This window comes from Mauremys mutica, unplaced genomic scaffold, assembly GCF_020497125.1.
Source record: "Mauremys mutica isolate MM-2020 ecotype Southern unplaced genomic scaffold, ASM2049712v1 000728F_np12_obj, whole genome shotgun sequence".
Lineage (NCBI taxonomy): Eukaryota > Metazoa > Chordata > Testudines > Geoemydidae > Mauremys > Mauremys mutica.
The window spans coordinates 29512-44124 of record NW_025423044.1 but is presented as its reverse complement, the minus strand read 5'-3'; positions in this window follow the sequence as shown (position 1 = coordinate 44124).

Sequence of the window (14613 nt, the reverse complement as noted above, 5' to 3'; positions counted from 1 at the left end):
ACCAAAGCCAACTAAATCATCCGAGCCAGGGCTTTGTCAAGCCTGACCTTAAAAACCTCTAAAGAAGGAGATTCCACCACCTCCCTAGGTAACCCATTCCAGTTCTTCACCACCCTACTAGTGAAAAAGTTTTTCCTAATGTCCAACCTAAACCTCCCCCTCTGCAATTTGAGACCATTACTCCTTGTTCTGTCATCTTCTACCACTGAGAACAGTCTAGATCCATCCTCTTTGGAACCCCCTTTCAGGTAGTTGAAAGCAGCTATCAAATCCCCCCTCATTCTTCTCTTCTGCAGGCTAAACAATCCCAGTTCCCTCAGCCTCTCCTCATAAGTCATGTGCTCCAGCCCCCTAATCAGTTTTTGTTGCCCTCCGCTGGACTCTCTCCAGTTTATCCACATCCTTCTTGTAGGGCACACTGCTGACTCATATTCAGCTTTTCGTCCACCGTAACCCCTAGGTCCTTTTCTGCAGAACTGCTGCCCAGCCATTCGGTCCCTAGTCTGTAGCAGTGCATGGGATTCTTCCGTCCTAAGTGCAGGACTCTGCACTTGTCCTTGTTGAACCTCATCAGATTTCTTTTGGCCCAATCCTCTAATTTGTCTAGGTCCCTCTGTATCCTAGTCCTACCCTCCAGCGTATCAACCACTCCTCCCAGTTTAGTGTCATCTGCAAACTTGCTAAGGGTGCAGTCCACACCATCCTCCAGATCGTTAATGAAGATATTGAATAAAACCGGCCCCAGCACCGACCCTTGGGGCACTCCACTTGATACCGGCTGCCAACAAGACATGGAACCATTGATCACTACCCTTTGAGCCTGACCATCTAGCCAGTTTTCTATCCACCTTACTCCAGTTTTCTATCCATTCATCCAGCCCACACTTCTTTAACTTGCTGGCAAGAATACTGTGGGAGACTGTATCAAAAGCTTTGCTAAAGTCCAGAAATAGCACATCCACTGCTTTCCCCTCATCCACAGAGCCGCTTATCTCATCATAGAAGGCAATTAGGTTAGTCAGGCATGACTTGCCCTTGGTGAATCCATGCTGACTGTTCCTGATCACTTTCCCCTCCTTTAAGTGGTTCAGAATTGATTCCTTGAGGACCTGTTCCATGATTTTTCCAGGGACTGAGGTGAGACTGACTGGCCTGTAGTTCCCTGGATCTTCCTTCTTCCCTTTTTTAAAGATGGGCACTACATTAGCTTTTTTCCAGTCATCCGGGACCTCCCCTGATCGCCATGATTTTTCAAAGATAATGGCCAATGGCTCTGCAATCTCATTGGCCAACTCCTTTAGCACCCTCGGATGCAGTGCATCCGGCCCCATGGACTTGTGCTCGTCCAGCTTTTCTAAATAGTCCCGAACTACTTCTTTCTCCACAGAGAAAAAAGGCAGTCAGCTGCGAACCAGCTGAGCAGCAAACAGCAGAGAGGCAAACAGAAGGAGTTTGCCTGGGAGCTGACTGAGCAGAGAGGTACGCTAAGTGCTGCATTAGGGGGACCGCACTGGTGAGTATCTGAGTGTCTGTTGAGGGGACAGTTTGGCAGTTTGACCGTGTGCTTGATTGTTTGATTGCTTGTTTGAACAGTGTGATTTGGGAGTGCTTTGTTCCAGCTGGGCCTGACTGTTATAAAAAGGCAGTCAGCTGCGAACCAGGGGGTAAGGCAGTGGGGTAAGGCAGGGGTTCTCAACCAGGGGACTGGGGCCCCCTGGGGGGCCGTGAGCAGCTTTCAGGGGCTGCCAAGCAAGGCCGGCATTAGACTCGCTGAGGCCCAGGGCAGAAAGCTGAACTCCCAGCGCATGGGGCTGAAGTCAGGGCCCTGAGCCCCACCACCCGGGGCTGAAGCCAAAGCCTAAGCAAAGGGGTCTCAAACTCAAATGAGCACGAGGGCCACATGAGGACTAGTGCATTGACCGAGGGCCGCATCACTGACACCCCCCCTTTGCTGCCTCCGGCCCCGCCACCACTCCACCCCTTCCCTGCCCCAATCCAACCCCTAAGCCGAAGTCCCCACCCCAACGCTGCCCCCAGGGGGTGCAGAAATGGTGCAGGGTGCGGCGGGGGCTCAGGGCAGGGAGTTGAGGTGCAGGTGCTGTGCAGGGTGAGGCAGGGAGTTCAGGGCAGGGCATTGGTGGGTGGGATGCAAGAGGGTGAGGGGTGCGGCAGGTGGCTCAGGGCAGGGAGTGCAGGAGGGGTGTGGGATGCGGCAGGGGGCTCAGGGAAGGGAGCTGGGGTGTGGGATGTGGCAGGGGGCTCAGGGAAGGGAGCTGGGGTACAGGAGGGGTGTGGGATGCGGCAGGGTGCTCAGGGAAGGGAGCTCGGGTGAAGGAGGGGTGTGGGATGCGGCAGGAGGCTCAGGGCAGGGAGCTGGGGTGCAGGAGGGGTGTGGGATGTGGCAGGGGGCTCAGGGCAGGGAGCTGGGGTGCAGGAGGGGTGTGGGATGAGGCAGGGGGCTCAGGGAAGGGAGCTGGGGTGCAGGAGGGGTGTGGGATGTGGCAGGGGGCTCAGGGCAGGGAGCTGGGGTGCAGGAGGGGTGTGGGATGAGGCAGGGGGCTCAGGGAAGGGAGCTGGGGTGCAGGAGGGGTGTGGGATGTGGCAGGGAGCTCAGGGAAGGGAGCTGGGGTGCAAGAGGGGTGTGGGATATGGCAGGGGGCTCAGGGCAGGGGGTTGGGGTGCAGGCTCCAGCCTGGCGCCAGTTACCTAGAGCAGCTCCGGGGTGGCAGCAGTGGGCACCGGGGCCAAGGAAGGCTCCCTGCCTGCCTGCCCTGGCCCCCGGCCCCGCGCTGCTCCATGTCCCTGCAGCCTCGGGGGCGGGGGGGGTCAGGGCTCCGGGCGTGCGCTCTCTTGCCGCTCCTCTAGGTACCTCCCGCGATGCTCCCATTGGCCGCGGTTCCCTGTTCCCGGCCAATGGGAGCTGTGGGGGGCGGTGCCTGGAAGGAGGCAATGCAGGAGCCCTCTGCCTCTTTCCCCCTCCCCCGGACGGGAGGGGCGAGCTGCCAGCTGCTCCAGACAGCACCACGGGGCTCGCAGCGCCACGGGGGAATCCCGCGGGTAGGCAGAGGGGAGCTTGGCAGCCACACCCAAGAACCCCGCAGGCCGCATGCAGCCCGGGTGTTTGAGACCCCTGGCCTGAGCGATGCAGCTTTGTGGGGGCCCCTGTGGCATCCCCCCTAACGCCAGCTCTGGTTACTGTGGCCCACGTGGGCCGTGGAGCTTTTATAGCATGTTGGGGGGTGGAGGGGGCCCCGAAAGAAAAAGGTTGAGAACCCCTGGAGTAAGGGACCATCTGTCACAGAGGTGAGCTCACCTGCGTGGTGAGATATATGGGATCACCCACGGGGACTGGCTGTGATTCCATGTTAATGCTGTTACAGAGCCTGAAGCGTTTACACTGGATACTTGGTTGGTGAAATCTCCATACAGACCTCACACCCAATTTGGGGTTTGTTCCCTGCTTCTCACCAGTCTGCCTGAGGCCGGTGCTCGTGCTCTCCAGTCACTGGGGACAGCGCTACAGAGACTAACGGGCACAACGCCACCAGCAGCAATTGGCAGCACTGCAGAGCAGGCTTCACAGGGACACAGTGTGGGCCAAAGGGTCTGTGGTCTCCACCAAGCCCCCGTTCTCCTCCACTGCACGTCAGCATCCCAGCAACCTTCTAGGAGGGTCCAGGCTGCCACCCATCTCCAGCACAGCAGCGCCCGCGCCCCATCACCCGCCTTGTCTCCTCAGAGGTGAGTGACGGAGGGTGCACAAGGGGTCCGGTTCGGGGAGGGAGAGGGATAACAAAACACACCCTCTGGGGTCACCCCTCAGGAAGTGACAGTGACAGGCCCTGTGGTGGCAGGAAAGGGGGAGGGGAGGGCGTGGGAGCAGCACCCTCAAAGGCAATGCTGGAGACCCAGTAAACTCTGAAGGGGACTGAGAGTCTCCCAGGGCCCCATATCCTGTTGGGATCTGTCCAAAGTCCCCCCCACTTCTTTTCTTTCATTCCTTTATTTACCCTTGTTTGCTGACAGTCGACTCTTGTGCTGTTTCACCTGGTGCCCCGAGAGAGGAAGAAAGGGCCCCGCGGCCTCAGGCAGAGAGGGTTGACAGCTTAGAACAGGGGTCCCCAACGTGGTGCCTGCGGATGCCACAGCGCCCACCAGGGCGTCTAAGTGCGCCAGCATACTGGCCGGTGAACCGAAATTCAGTGGCATTTTGCTGGCAACGCCTCTGGGTGTGTCCCCTGGGTCAGGAGAAGTCAGTGTCCAGCCCTGTGGGGCTGTGCTCCTGGCTCATACCTCCAGCACTCACTGCTGCCCCTCCCTTACCAGCTGCACTGGTCAGCCAGCCCCAGGCCTCTGTGAGGTCACTGCCCCCCATCCCCCATCTCCTGCAAGCCTTCAAACTGGGACATGGCGCACCAGTGCCAATCAGAGTGCACTAGTGTAAATTCTGTCTACACTAAGGGTTTGCACCAGTGCCTAAAACACCAGGGTGGCAGAGACCTTCAGAAACAGCAGTACGGTGGCACTAGAACCTATTTCTAGCTCGGTCACAGACAGCCTGGGTGACCTTGGACACGTCAATGTTTCTCCTCCCAACTTCAGTCTCTTTACTCTGCTGCCACTCACTGGGGTCTCCTCTCTCTCCAGAGCTGCTCACCACTAAACTCTGTGTGGGTGTCCCCAGAGCTAAGGCAGGTCAGCTCGGGAATAGTCTTACAAGGGGGGCTGGGGAGTCTCTTTCCCTTGAAGTTTTTAAGAACAAGTAGGACAAAGCTCTGTCAGAGACAATCTACAGATACTTGGTCCTGCCTCAGCAGAGAGCTGGACTTGATGACATCTTGAGGTCCTATCTAGCCCTACATGTCTAGGATGCCATGAAATATATACGTATAAAACACAACATCCAGAGTAAAACCCACCACAACATAATGTCAGGAAACTCAGAAAAAAAAAGGAAAAAAGAAACAACAAAAGCCACAGCATAAAATGACAATACAGAGGAAAAGAAAACACGATGCAAACTAACACACCTAGGACAATATTACACAATGAAAGAAAAAAAAAAGAGCTCATCTCAAACCAGCACAACACAGGCACCAAACATGCTGAGGCAAAACAATGAACCATAAAACTGCTACACAACATGGTGCGATCACAGTTCCAAATGGCACCATGCAAAACAGCTCAGCATAGAACAGGACACAGCACAAAAGAGAATTATTTCATTGTAGGCCTGGAAGGGATCTTGAGACGTTGTCTCCTCAAGCCTCCTGTGACGAGTCAGGACCAAGTATCCCTAGACATTCCCAGACTGGTGTCTCTCTAACCTGGTCTTAAAGACCTCCAATGAAGGAAATTCCACAGCCTACCTTGGAAGCCAATGCAAGGCAAACACTGACCAAAACAACGCTGTACACACACAAGCTGGGCCTGGGGTTAAGGGGAGAGGCAAGAATTCAAACAATCTGGGTTCAGTTCCCAGTTTTGCCCCAAATTCTCCATGCAAACTTGAGCAAATTACTTCAGCTCTTTGAGCTTCAGTTTCCCCATCGCCTCCCACCATTGGCCTATTTAGCCTTTGAGCTTTTTGTGGCAAGGCCTCTGTCCCTGTGGGCATGTCCACACTGCAGTCAGACACCGGCGGCTGGCCCGTGCCCGCTGACTTGGGCTCACACGGCTCAGGCTGTGGGGCTGTTTAATTGTGGTGTCCATGTTCCGGCTGGGGCTGCAGCCCAAGGTCTGGCCCCCTCCCACCTCGCAGGGTCCTACAGCCTGGCTCCAGCCCAAGCCCAGACATCTACACTGCAATTAAACAGCCCCTTCGCCTGAGCCCGTGAGCCTCAGTCACCTGGCATGGGCCAGCTGGGGGGTTTTAGTGGCAGGGTAGAGATACCCTTGGTGTCTGTTCAGCACCTGTCACAATGGGGACCCTGATCTTGGTCAGTGTCTGTGCAGAGCCCTGCACAACAGGGGCCTGACCTCAGTCGGGGGCTCTGCAACTCCCAGCATTGCAGGATCTCTGATTTTGTTCGGGTTCCCTGCAGCATCTGGCAAATTGTGGGGGCAGGATCTCTGTCAGGGTCTGTGCAGTGCCCAGTACAGTGGTGGGGCGTGATCTGGGTCGGGGTCAGTGCAGTGCCAGACCCAACAGGGACACAGATCTCAGTCGAGGTCTCTGAAGTGCCCAGCACAATGGACGCAGCAGTTTGGGTCACAGTCATGCGCTGCCTGGCACAAGGGGGGCCGTGATCTCGGTCCAGGTCTCAGTTTTACCTGGCACAACAGTGAGGTCTGATCTCACCTGGGGTCTCTTCAGTGCCTGGCAGAACAGGGCCCAGATCTCACCTGGGATCTCTGCAGCAGCTGTCAGAACAGGGCCACGCTCAGTACGATAAGAGCCCTGATCTCAGTCACACACCAGGAGAGAAAAGAGGGAAGATTTTTGAGCATTAGATATCAGTATTTCAGAACTGAGGAGAAAATGGGGCACAAACTAAATATTTGCCAATATAAGGGACAAGCATCATGTGGGGAGATTTTATGTCACCATTCAACCACTCAAGAGGAAAGAGGGGAAATTTGAGGGGATTATACAGCGATATTAAATCAACAACAGAAGGGGATGGATTCTTCTTGCCTCACATTCACATGGCCGACAGGGATCCCTGGGTGATGTGGCTTTCACAAGGAAGAGGAGTGGGGCTGGAGTGAGGTCACTGGCTATGGGGAGGGGCTGGCAGTGGGGTCTGGGAATGTGACTAGTACAGGGGTCAGCAACCTTTCAGAAGTGCTGTGCCAAGTCTTCATTTATTCACTCTAATTTAAGGTTTTGCGTACCAGTAACACATTTTAATGTTTTTAGACTGTCTCTTTCTGTAAGTCTATAATATAGAACTAAATTACTGTTGCATGTAAAGTAAATAAGGTTTTTTAAATGTTTAAGAAACTTCATTTAAAATTAAATTAAAATGCAGAGCCTCCCTCGGACCGGTGGCCAGGACCAGGCAGTGTGAGTGCCACTGAAAATCAGCTCATGTGCCATAGGTTGGCTACCCCTGGACTAGCAGTTGGGGGGGGGGGGGGCTGCTGGGTTGGGCAGGTGGGGGAGGGGAAGTAGCTGGGACTGGGAAACCTGGGGCTGGGCCGTCTCCATGGGGACACTTGTTCCTCCCTCCCCTTCCTGGCCCTTCCCAGGCCCCGTTGCCAGCAGAGAGTGGCCCCCCCAGCCCAGCCCAGAGGTGTCCCTGTCTCAGGGCCCCCCCAGCCTCTGCCCATTCACCCTCTGCCCAGCTCAGGAATCACTGGGGGGAACCATTTCCCACCCGCACAAGGACAAATCCCTGCAGGTGGAAATGGGGGAAACCCCCCAAACCCGAGCTCTGAACTGGCCACTGGCGAAGGGGAGAGAAAATGGGGCACAGTCGGGGGGGGGCAGGGAACTTCTCAGGGGTTGGGGGAGGGGGGGTCACCCTGGGCGCTGCTCGTGGCTCTCTAGGGAGAAAGGGGGCAGGACGGGGGAGGAGGGGGGTCCCCACGGGAGGGGGCAGCGGTAAATCCGAGGGGATCTCAGCCCCCCCCTTTCTCTCCCCGCTCCTCGGGGGTCACCTGCCCCCCCCCGGCCATGTCCGGGCTGCACCGACATTTCCCGCCCGCCCCTCCCCCCCCAGCCCGGTCTCTCCCCCCCCCAGCCCCACGCAGGGACCCCAGTGGGGCCGGGCCCCTCCCCCCAGCACCCCCCGCGGGGCCCCAGGGCAGAGCCTGGCCGGGCCCGGGGGGCGCTGGGCTCCTGCGGGGGCAGCAGCTCCGAGCCCCCCGCGGGCGCTGCCCCCCCCCCAGGGAGCAGATCCCGGCGCTGCGAGATGCCGGGTCCCCCCCCCCCGGGCACTGGGGCAGAGTCACCGCCCGGCCCCGCCCCGCCCCGCCCCCGGGGCTCGCTCCGGGGCCTGGAGGCTGCAGCTCCGCAGCGGGGCGGGCGGAGCCCGGGGCGGCCCCAGGGCGGCTCCAGCGGGGCAGGGCCCGGGCCGGGCACGGGGGGGGGGGGGGGGTTAATGAAGGGCTCTCCCGCCGCGATCTGCGCATGCCCAGAGCCCCAACGGCACCAACCCTTCTCCGGCCCGGGAGAGGCTCCAACGGCCCCGCGCGAGCCAGGCAGAGCCGCAGCGCCCAACGCTCTTGCACAGCCCGGCTCCGCCTCCGGCCCCTCTGCCGACGTCGCTTCCGCTTCCGGGAGAGTCAGGAACTACATCTCCCAGCCTGCACCGTAGGCGCTTCCGTAGCCCAGAGAAGGGAGGGTTTCAGTAGCTGTTACTGCGCATGCTCCTTATGAGCCCCGCTTGAACAAAGCTGCTGCTGCCGCCTCCGCGTGAGCCGGGCCCGGGCTGAGCCGCTGCTGCTCCCCGGGGGGGGGGTCTGTGCGGGGGGGCCCGGCCGGGGGGTTTCTCCAGCTGGGCCCCGCCCCCCGGGCAGCCCCGGGCTCTGCCCGCCCCAGCCCCGCCCGGAGCCCCCGGGGAGTGAGAGACCCCGGGGGGGGGCGCTGGGGGGGCGGGCACGTGACTCTGCCCCGGGGAACCCGGGAGAAGCCTCGGAGCCGCCTCGGCCCCAGCGGAGCCGCAGCAGGATCCGCCCCCCCCGCTGGGATGGGGGGAGCCCGGGCCCCGGCGGGGGGCGGTGCATTAAATCGCTCCCGATAGCCCTGTGCTGCTCCCGGGCACTGCGCATGCTCAGTAGCAGCGGCTGAAGCCACTGCCCTTCCCCCCGCCCGTATCAGCCGGAACGTTCCGCTGGGAGGGGGCGGGGCCGGGGGCTGAGCAGGGAATTGATGGGGGGGGGGGTCAGGCAGGTGGGGGCGGGGCTGGGGGGGCTAAAGGGAAGATCCGGGCGGGGGGGGAGCAGGAGTTGAGCGGGGGGGCGCAGGGGGGAGCCGGGGTTGCGGGGGGGGGGAAGGTCATTGGGGCGGGACATTTGAACTGTTTTGAGTAGCCAGGAAATTCCCGCGGGGGGGGGAGGTGAGTTCACTGAATCCTGCCCTGTTTGTGCCCCGTCCTCCCACCTACAAAGTCTCTCCAGCTTTTCCCCTTTTCTCCCATTATCACACGTGGCTATAAAATCTAGGGAGATCCCCCCCCGCCCCCCACCCGATCAGCTCTCTAACCACCCATGATTTCCCCCTGGTCTCTCTCTACTTCTCAAGTGTCAATTTAAAATCTCTCCCATGGGGCAGCTTTTCCCACCCATTTTATCTGCAGCGATTTGTTCTCATTTCGTTGGGAAATTGTTGCCCTGAGTCATTCCCCAGCACATGGCTGCCCTGGAGTGGGGGTGGGAGGAGATGCCCTGTTCTCTGCCAGGGCGGGGACGGGAAGAGCACGTGTCCCCCATGGAGACTGCCCAGACCCGAGTTTCCCAATCCCACCCACTGACCCCAAACTACCAACACAGTTTCCCCGAGCCCTCAGTTGCCAGTCACCTGCCCGTCCCCCACTTCCGCCCCCTTTCTTTATCCAGGGAGCCTTCCAGCCCTCCCCTCCCCCCTTAAATCAGCTCCTCACAGGGCTCCCTGCTGCTCATGTGAATGGTGGCAGTGGGGGGGAACCATCACTTTGTGTTTATGTATTGGACAGTCTCATAAAATGCAGTCAAACAGTCTCCCTTTTCCCTCTAGTTATTTAATAGCAACATAAAATCCCCCTCAGATCTTAGTATTTTTCTCTCATGTTATCAATTGCTTAGCTTGTGGCTTCTTTTCTCTGCAAATCTCAAAGACTGATATAAAATACTCTAAACATTTGCCCCACTTTTCTTTAGTTGTCTAATTCTAAGTGAATATCCCCTGAGATTTTTTTCCTTGTCTCTCTCATGATAAAATACAAAGAAAATCTCAGATTGACACCTTTCCTCAGATTCTTGAACATGGATATAAAATGTTTGCAAATGTTGCCCACTTCCTCTTTATTCATTTATCAAATATTGATGTGAAACACTCAGATTTTGCCTCCTATCAACAACTGATATAAAATCCCTCTGATTTTCCACTTTCCTCTCTATAATTTGCAAAATGGATCCAAAATCTCTCAGAGTTCCACCCTTTCTCTTTCATTTCTGAACGTTGCTCTCAAAGCTCAGGTTTTGCCTCTTTCTATGTCATTATCAAATGTTAGTTAAAAATCCTCTCGGGTTTGGGGCTGTTCCCCGTGTTTCTAAATCCCACCAACTTCTTCCTTCGAGGGAACCTGTTGCCCTGAGTTCTTCTCCATCCTGGATGTTGTAGGGAGTTAAATTGCCCAGAGATCATCTTTCCCGTCTCCTTTGAGAATCATTTATTCCCTCCTTTACCTCTGTTAAAATGTTTGCTGAAGAAAGAGACCAGCCAGATATTTAATACCCATCAAAGCCAGAGGCCTCCCCCTGTTTGGGGATCAGTGGTTCCCAGCTGGTAATGGGATAGTTGGCTGGACCCTTTTCTTTTCTCCAGCTGGCATGGGATGAGGAGGTCACTCTGAGTGCAGTGTGGTCCAGAAGTATCCTAACCCCATGACAAATGGTCTCTGTGATGTAGCCACCTCTGGGGTGGCTCCATGGTGACCATTATTTGCTAGTGACAGGGCATGGACATGTCTTACCTCTCTGCTGAAGGGCAGGCGGGGGTCCTAGGAGGGCAGTGGGGGAATCCCAGGAAGGCAGTGAGTTCCTAATTGGGGTCCCTCGCTGGTGGGGGCTCTTGGTGGGATTCCCAGCCTGGCAGTGAAGATCTGGTGGGGGTTCTCTGGCCGGTGGGGCTCTGAGGGGTATCTGGGATCTCTCTGGCCAGGGATTCTGGGAGTTGGGTCCCAGGAAATATCTGGTGGGACCCTGACTGGGGGGATCTGGGTTCTGGGTACTGGGGGTGTTGGGGGCCCCTGGATGGAGGCTCTGGGGGCTGCTACTAACCGTGTTCCTTCTCTCTGATCAGCTTGTGCCAGAATCCTGGCTCCAAGCACTGCCCGACATTCCCTGGCCAGGCCCAGTCACTGTGATAACTTTCTAGCCACTTATCAAACACTGTGAGGTGAAATCACAGATTTTGCATTTCTCCCCTCTTGAAAACTGCAGGAACTTCCAGTTCCATTGGGAAAACTCCTGCCCGATTCCTTGTCCTAGATCTGGAGGGTGAGGGAAGTGGGAAGGAGTGCTACACTATGGCACTATCTTCCACAGCATTCTGGACACGTGAGCTCTCTCCTGCCGTCCATCACCCCCCTCTGACAAACAGAGGCTAAGGACACCATTCCTTACCCAGCCTGGCTAATAGCTATTAATGGAGTTAACCTCCATGGATTTATCCAGTTCTCTTTTAAACCCTGTTATATTCCTAGCCCTCACAACCTCCTCAGGCAAGGAGTCCCACAGGCTGAGTGTGCGTTGTGTGAAGAAATACTTCCTTTTGTTTGTTCTAAACCTGCTTCCTATTAATTTTCATTTGGTGATTCCTAGTCCTTGTGTTATGAGCAGTAAATAACACTTCCTTATTCACTTTCTCCACCCCAGTGATGATTTTATAGACCTCTCTCATATCCCCCCTTTGTCTCTTTTCCAAACTGAAAAGTCCCTGTCTTTTTAATCTTTAAGAAGTTGTTCCATACCCCTAATCTTTTTTTTGTTCTTTTCTGAACCTTTTCCAATTCCAATATATCTTCTTTGAGATGGGGAGACCACATCTGCATGCAGTATTCAAGATGTGGGTGTACTATGGATTTATAGAGAGGCAATATGACATTTTCTGTCTTATTATCTATCCCTTTCTTAATGACTCCCAACTTCTTGTTTGCTTTTTGACAGCCACTGCACGTTGAGTGGATGTTTTCAGAGAACTATCCACAATCTCTCGAGTGGAAACATAATTTAGACCCCATAATTTTATGTATAGTTGAGATTGTTTTCCAATGAGCTGCACTATGTGTTATCCTGACATCTAGTACTGCTGAGATCCTGCAATCAGTGATATCCCTGCCCTTCCTGTTCCCTTTCTCCCCTGAACCCCACCAGCCCATAGTTACTGTTCCCAGCTTCCCCAGGACACTCTCATTGTCTCTGGACCTGTCTGTCAGCAAGAAGCAGTGCCAGGGAGACTTGCCCTTTCTCTAGAGACTTTGATTTCTGGGACATGGATTTACTTTCTATGTGTTCTAGGAGACTCTTTGAAATTGAGTGTCTGTGACATTAACCATAGTGCAATCTGGACTGTTGAACAGCTGAGAGACTCAGTTCCCAAGCTGGGGTGCCTTTTACACTGCTTTACTGTGAGAACAGCCACTCCTGGGCAGGTAACACACAGTCTCCAGCATGTAACTCGCTCCCAGCTACACAGTACTGAGTGCTGCTAGTCAGTGACTCACAAATTACAGTACCCCACAAGAGAACCCCAGAAAATTCTCTGCTCCCAGACTTCTCCCAGAAATGTGCATCTTGCACTGTCCAGCACACTACTGAACAATGGGAGCTCATATGAAATCTGTCATTTCATCAGTGGAAAATGACATGTGCCAACCTTGTCATTCCAAATGGAGTTTCCAACACACTTGAATCCAAACACACTGGTTAGGTAAAACAATAAAACAAAATTGTTAACTGCCGGAAAAAAATCTTTTCAGTGGCTAAGGGTAATGAGGCATAAAAGTCAGAATTGTTTACAAAAGAAATGCAAAGATAAAACACAAATTAACGTCTAAGTTAACAAGCTAAAATGGATTCAAAGCAAATGTTTCTCTCTCCATGTGCTGAGACAGGCTGGCTTTCCTTTCAGCCAGGACTTCCCCGTAACCTGCCCCTGCCTCCCAAGTTCAGTTCTTCAGGATTTGTCATGGGCAGAGGGAAAGGGGAGAGAGAGAGAGAGTCCCAAGCATTTTCCTCACCTCTTTTTATAATTCAGTCCTTTCTATTAGAAACAACTTCAATTCTCAGCTGAGTCATGGTGACAGGCTGTCTGTTGGAGATATGAGTTTCAGGTCTCCCTCTGATAGAATGTAAATGTCTTCTTCACACCTTCCCCCTGCCAGCGAATTGCTGTTTGCCTTGCTGTCTCTGAGGAACTGGTCTGTGGGTGTTCCCCAGAATTGTAACTTTTTGTAATATCCTACAGTAAAATCTCATAACTTTACATACAGTGTTGCTACACTTTTTAACAGGAGGATAATATTCAGTAGATTATGTGATTTCAAATGATACATCACAAACCATACTGTGTACAAAATTGATCATAATTTTCCAGAAGAGTGAACAGAGGATTACAGACTGACACAGGGCCTGTGTGTGTGTTCCCAGCAGATATGTGGATTTTTCAATCCCTCCTAAGCAAAGTGTTCTGCATCTTCAAGGATCTGGTTTACTGTGACACTGCATGGAATTGTGAGACGCTTCCTATTATTATTACTTTGCAATTTTATCATATTGGTATTAATAATGAATTGTGCTAGATATGCCATATTAGGTGTCAGGGAAAATGTTATAATTTTACAAGTATGATCATTTTTTTTGTTTGTATCACCTTTCTATTGTGAGATATAGATACGTAGGGTATATCTGTATTCCAGACTGTGGACTGTGTTTCTGGGTGACACCCTCAGATCTATTGGCATCAGCACTGCCTAGCCTGTTTGATGGCCCGTCCAGGGTCATCAGCTGTACAATGAATCCATGGAAAAGATCAAGGGGATACACCGATTGAGTCAGCAAGACATGCCAGGGAATGCCTGTGTAACGAGAATGCCAAGGATTTTCCAGGCCTGTAACACTCGCTTCCTCCCCTCTGCAGAAACGGAGCCTTAGAGCAGCCCGGATCCAGCATGAGAGCTGAGACCCCACGGGGCCCTGGGAGCTGTAGTTCCTTGGCCAGTTCCCTGCCTTGGAGCAGGGAAGGAACTACATTTCCCAGCATTCCCTTGGCTGCTATCAACAGGAAAGGGAGGGGGGAGCTGCGAGACTCCATGCGCTGCAGCTTGCTGTGGCTGGGGAGCTGGCTGCTAGAAGTGGGTGGCAGTGTGAATGGGGAACAAGTGTGCCCAAGGAGTAGAAGGCTTTGGCCCAGGTAGCACCCTCAGAAGACTTCCCCAGAGTGGCTTAGGGATGCTGGTGTGACCTCGCCTAGCAGCCCCCAAGGAAGGAACTGGGTGGACTAAATGGACAGTGTCCCCTTCTATCTGAAGCCTGGCAAGGGAGGTATGTGGATCCCACCAGAAGTTAAAATGGTAAGTAAGGGAGGGGAGGCTTTACTAGAGGACCTGGGCAGCTTCAGAAACAGCACAGGAGGATTTCCACTTCTGAGCCATGAAAATAGAAATTGACTTTTTCCTTTCCAGATTTAGCTAATGTTCAGAAAGGGAATCTAGCGCCTGCCTTCCAGATTTGAACACCCTCAAAATTCAGGAGTGCTCAAGCTCAATTTGGGCAGCTGTTACTTCATTTCTCCCAAATCAAATATGCTGATCCACTATCATTTGCTGTAGAAAAAGTAGGATAAAATTGAGCAACAAATGCTGGGGTCTTCCCAGTGCTCACTAGGGCTGGAATTGCTATTTTCAACAGCCATTACCATTTTTTTAAAGTTTTGCTTGTTTAAAAGGAAGACAGTGATATTGCACT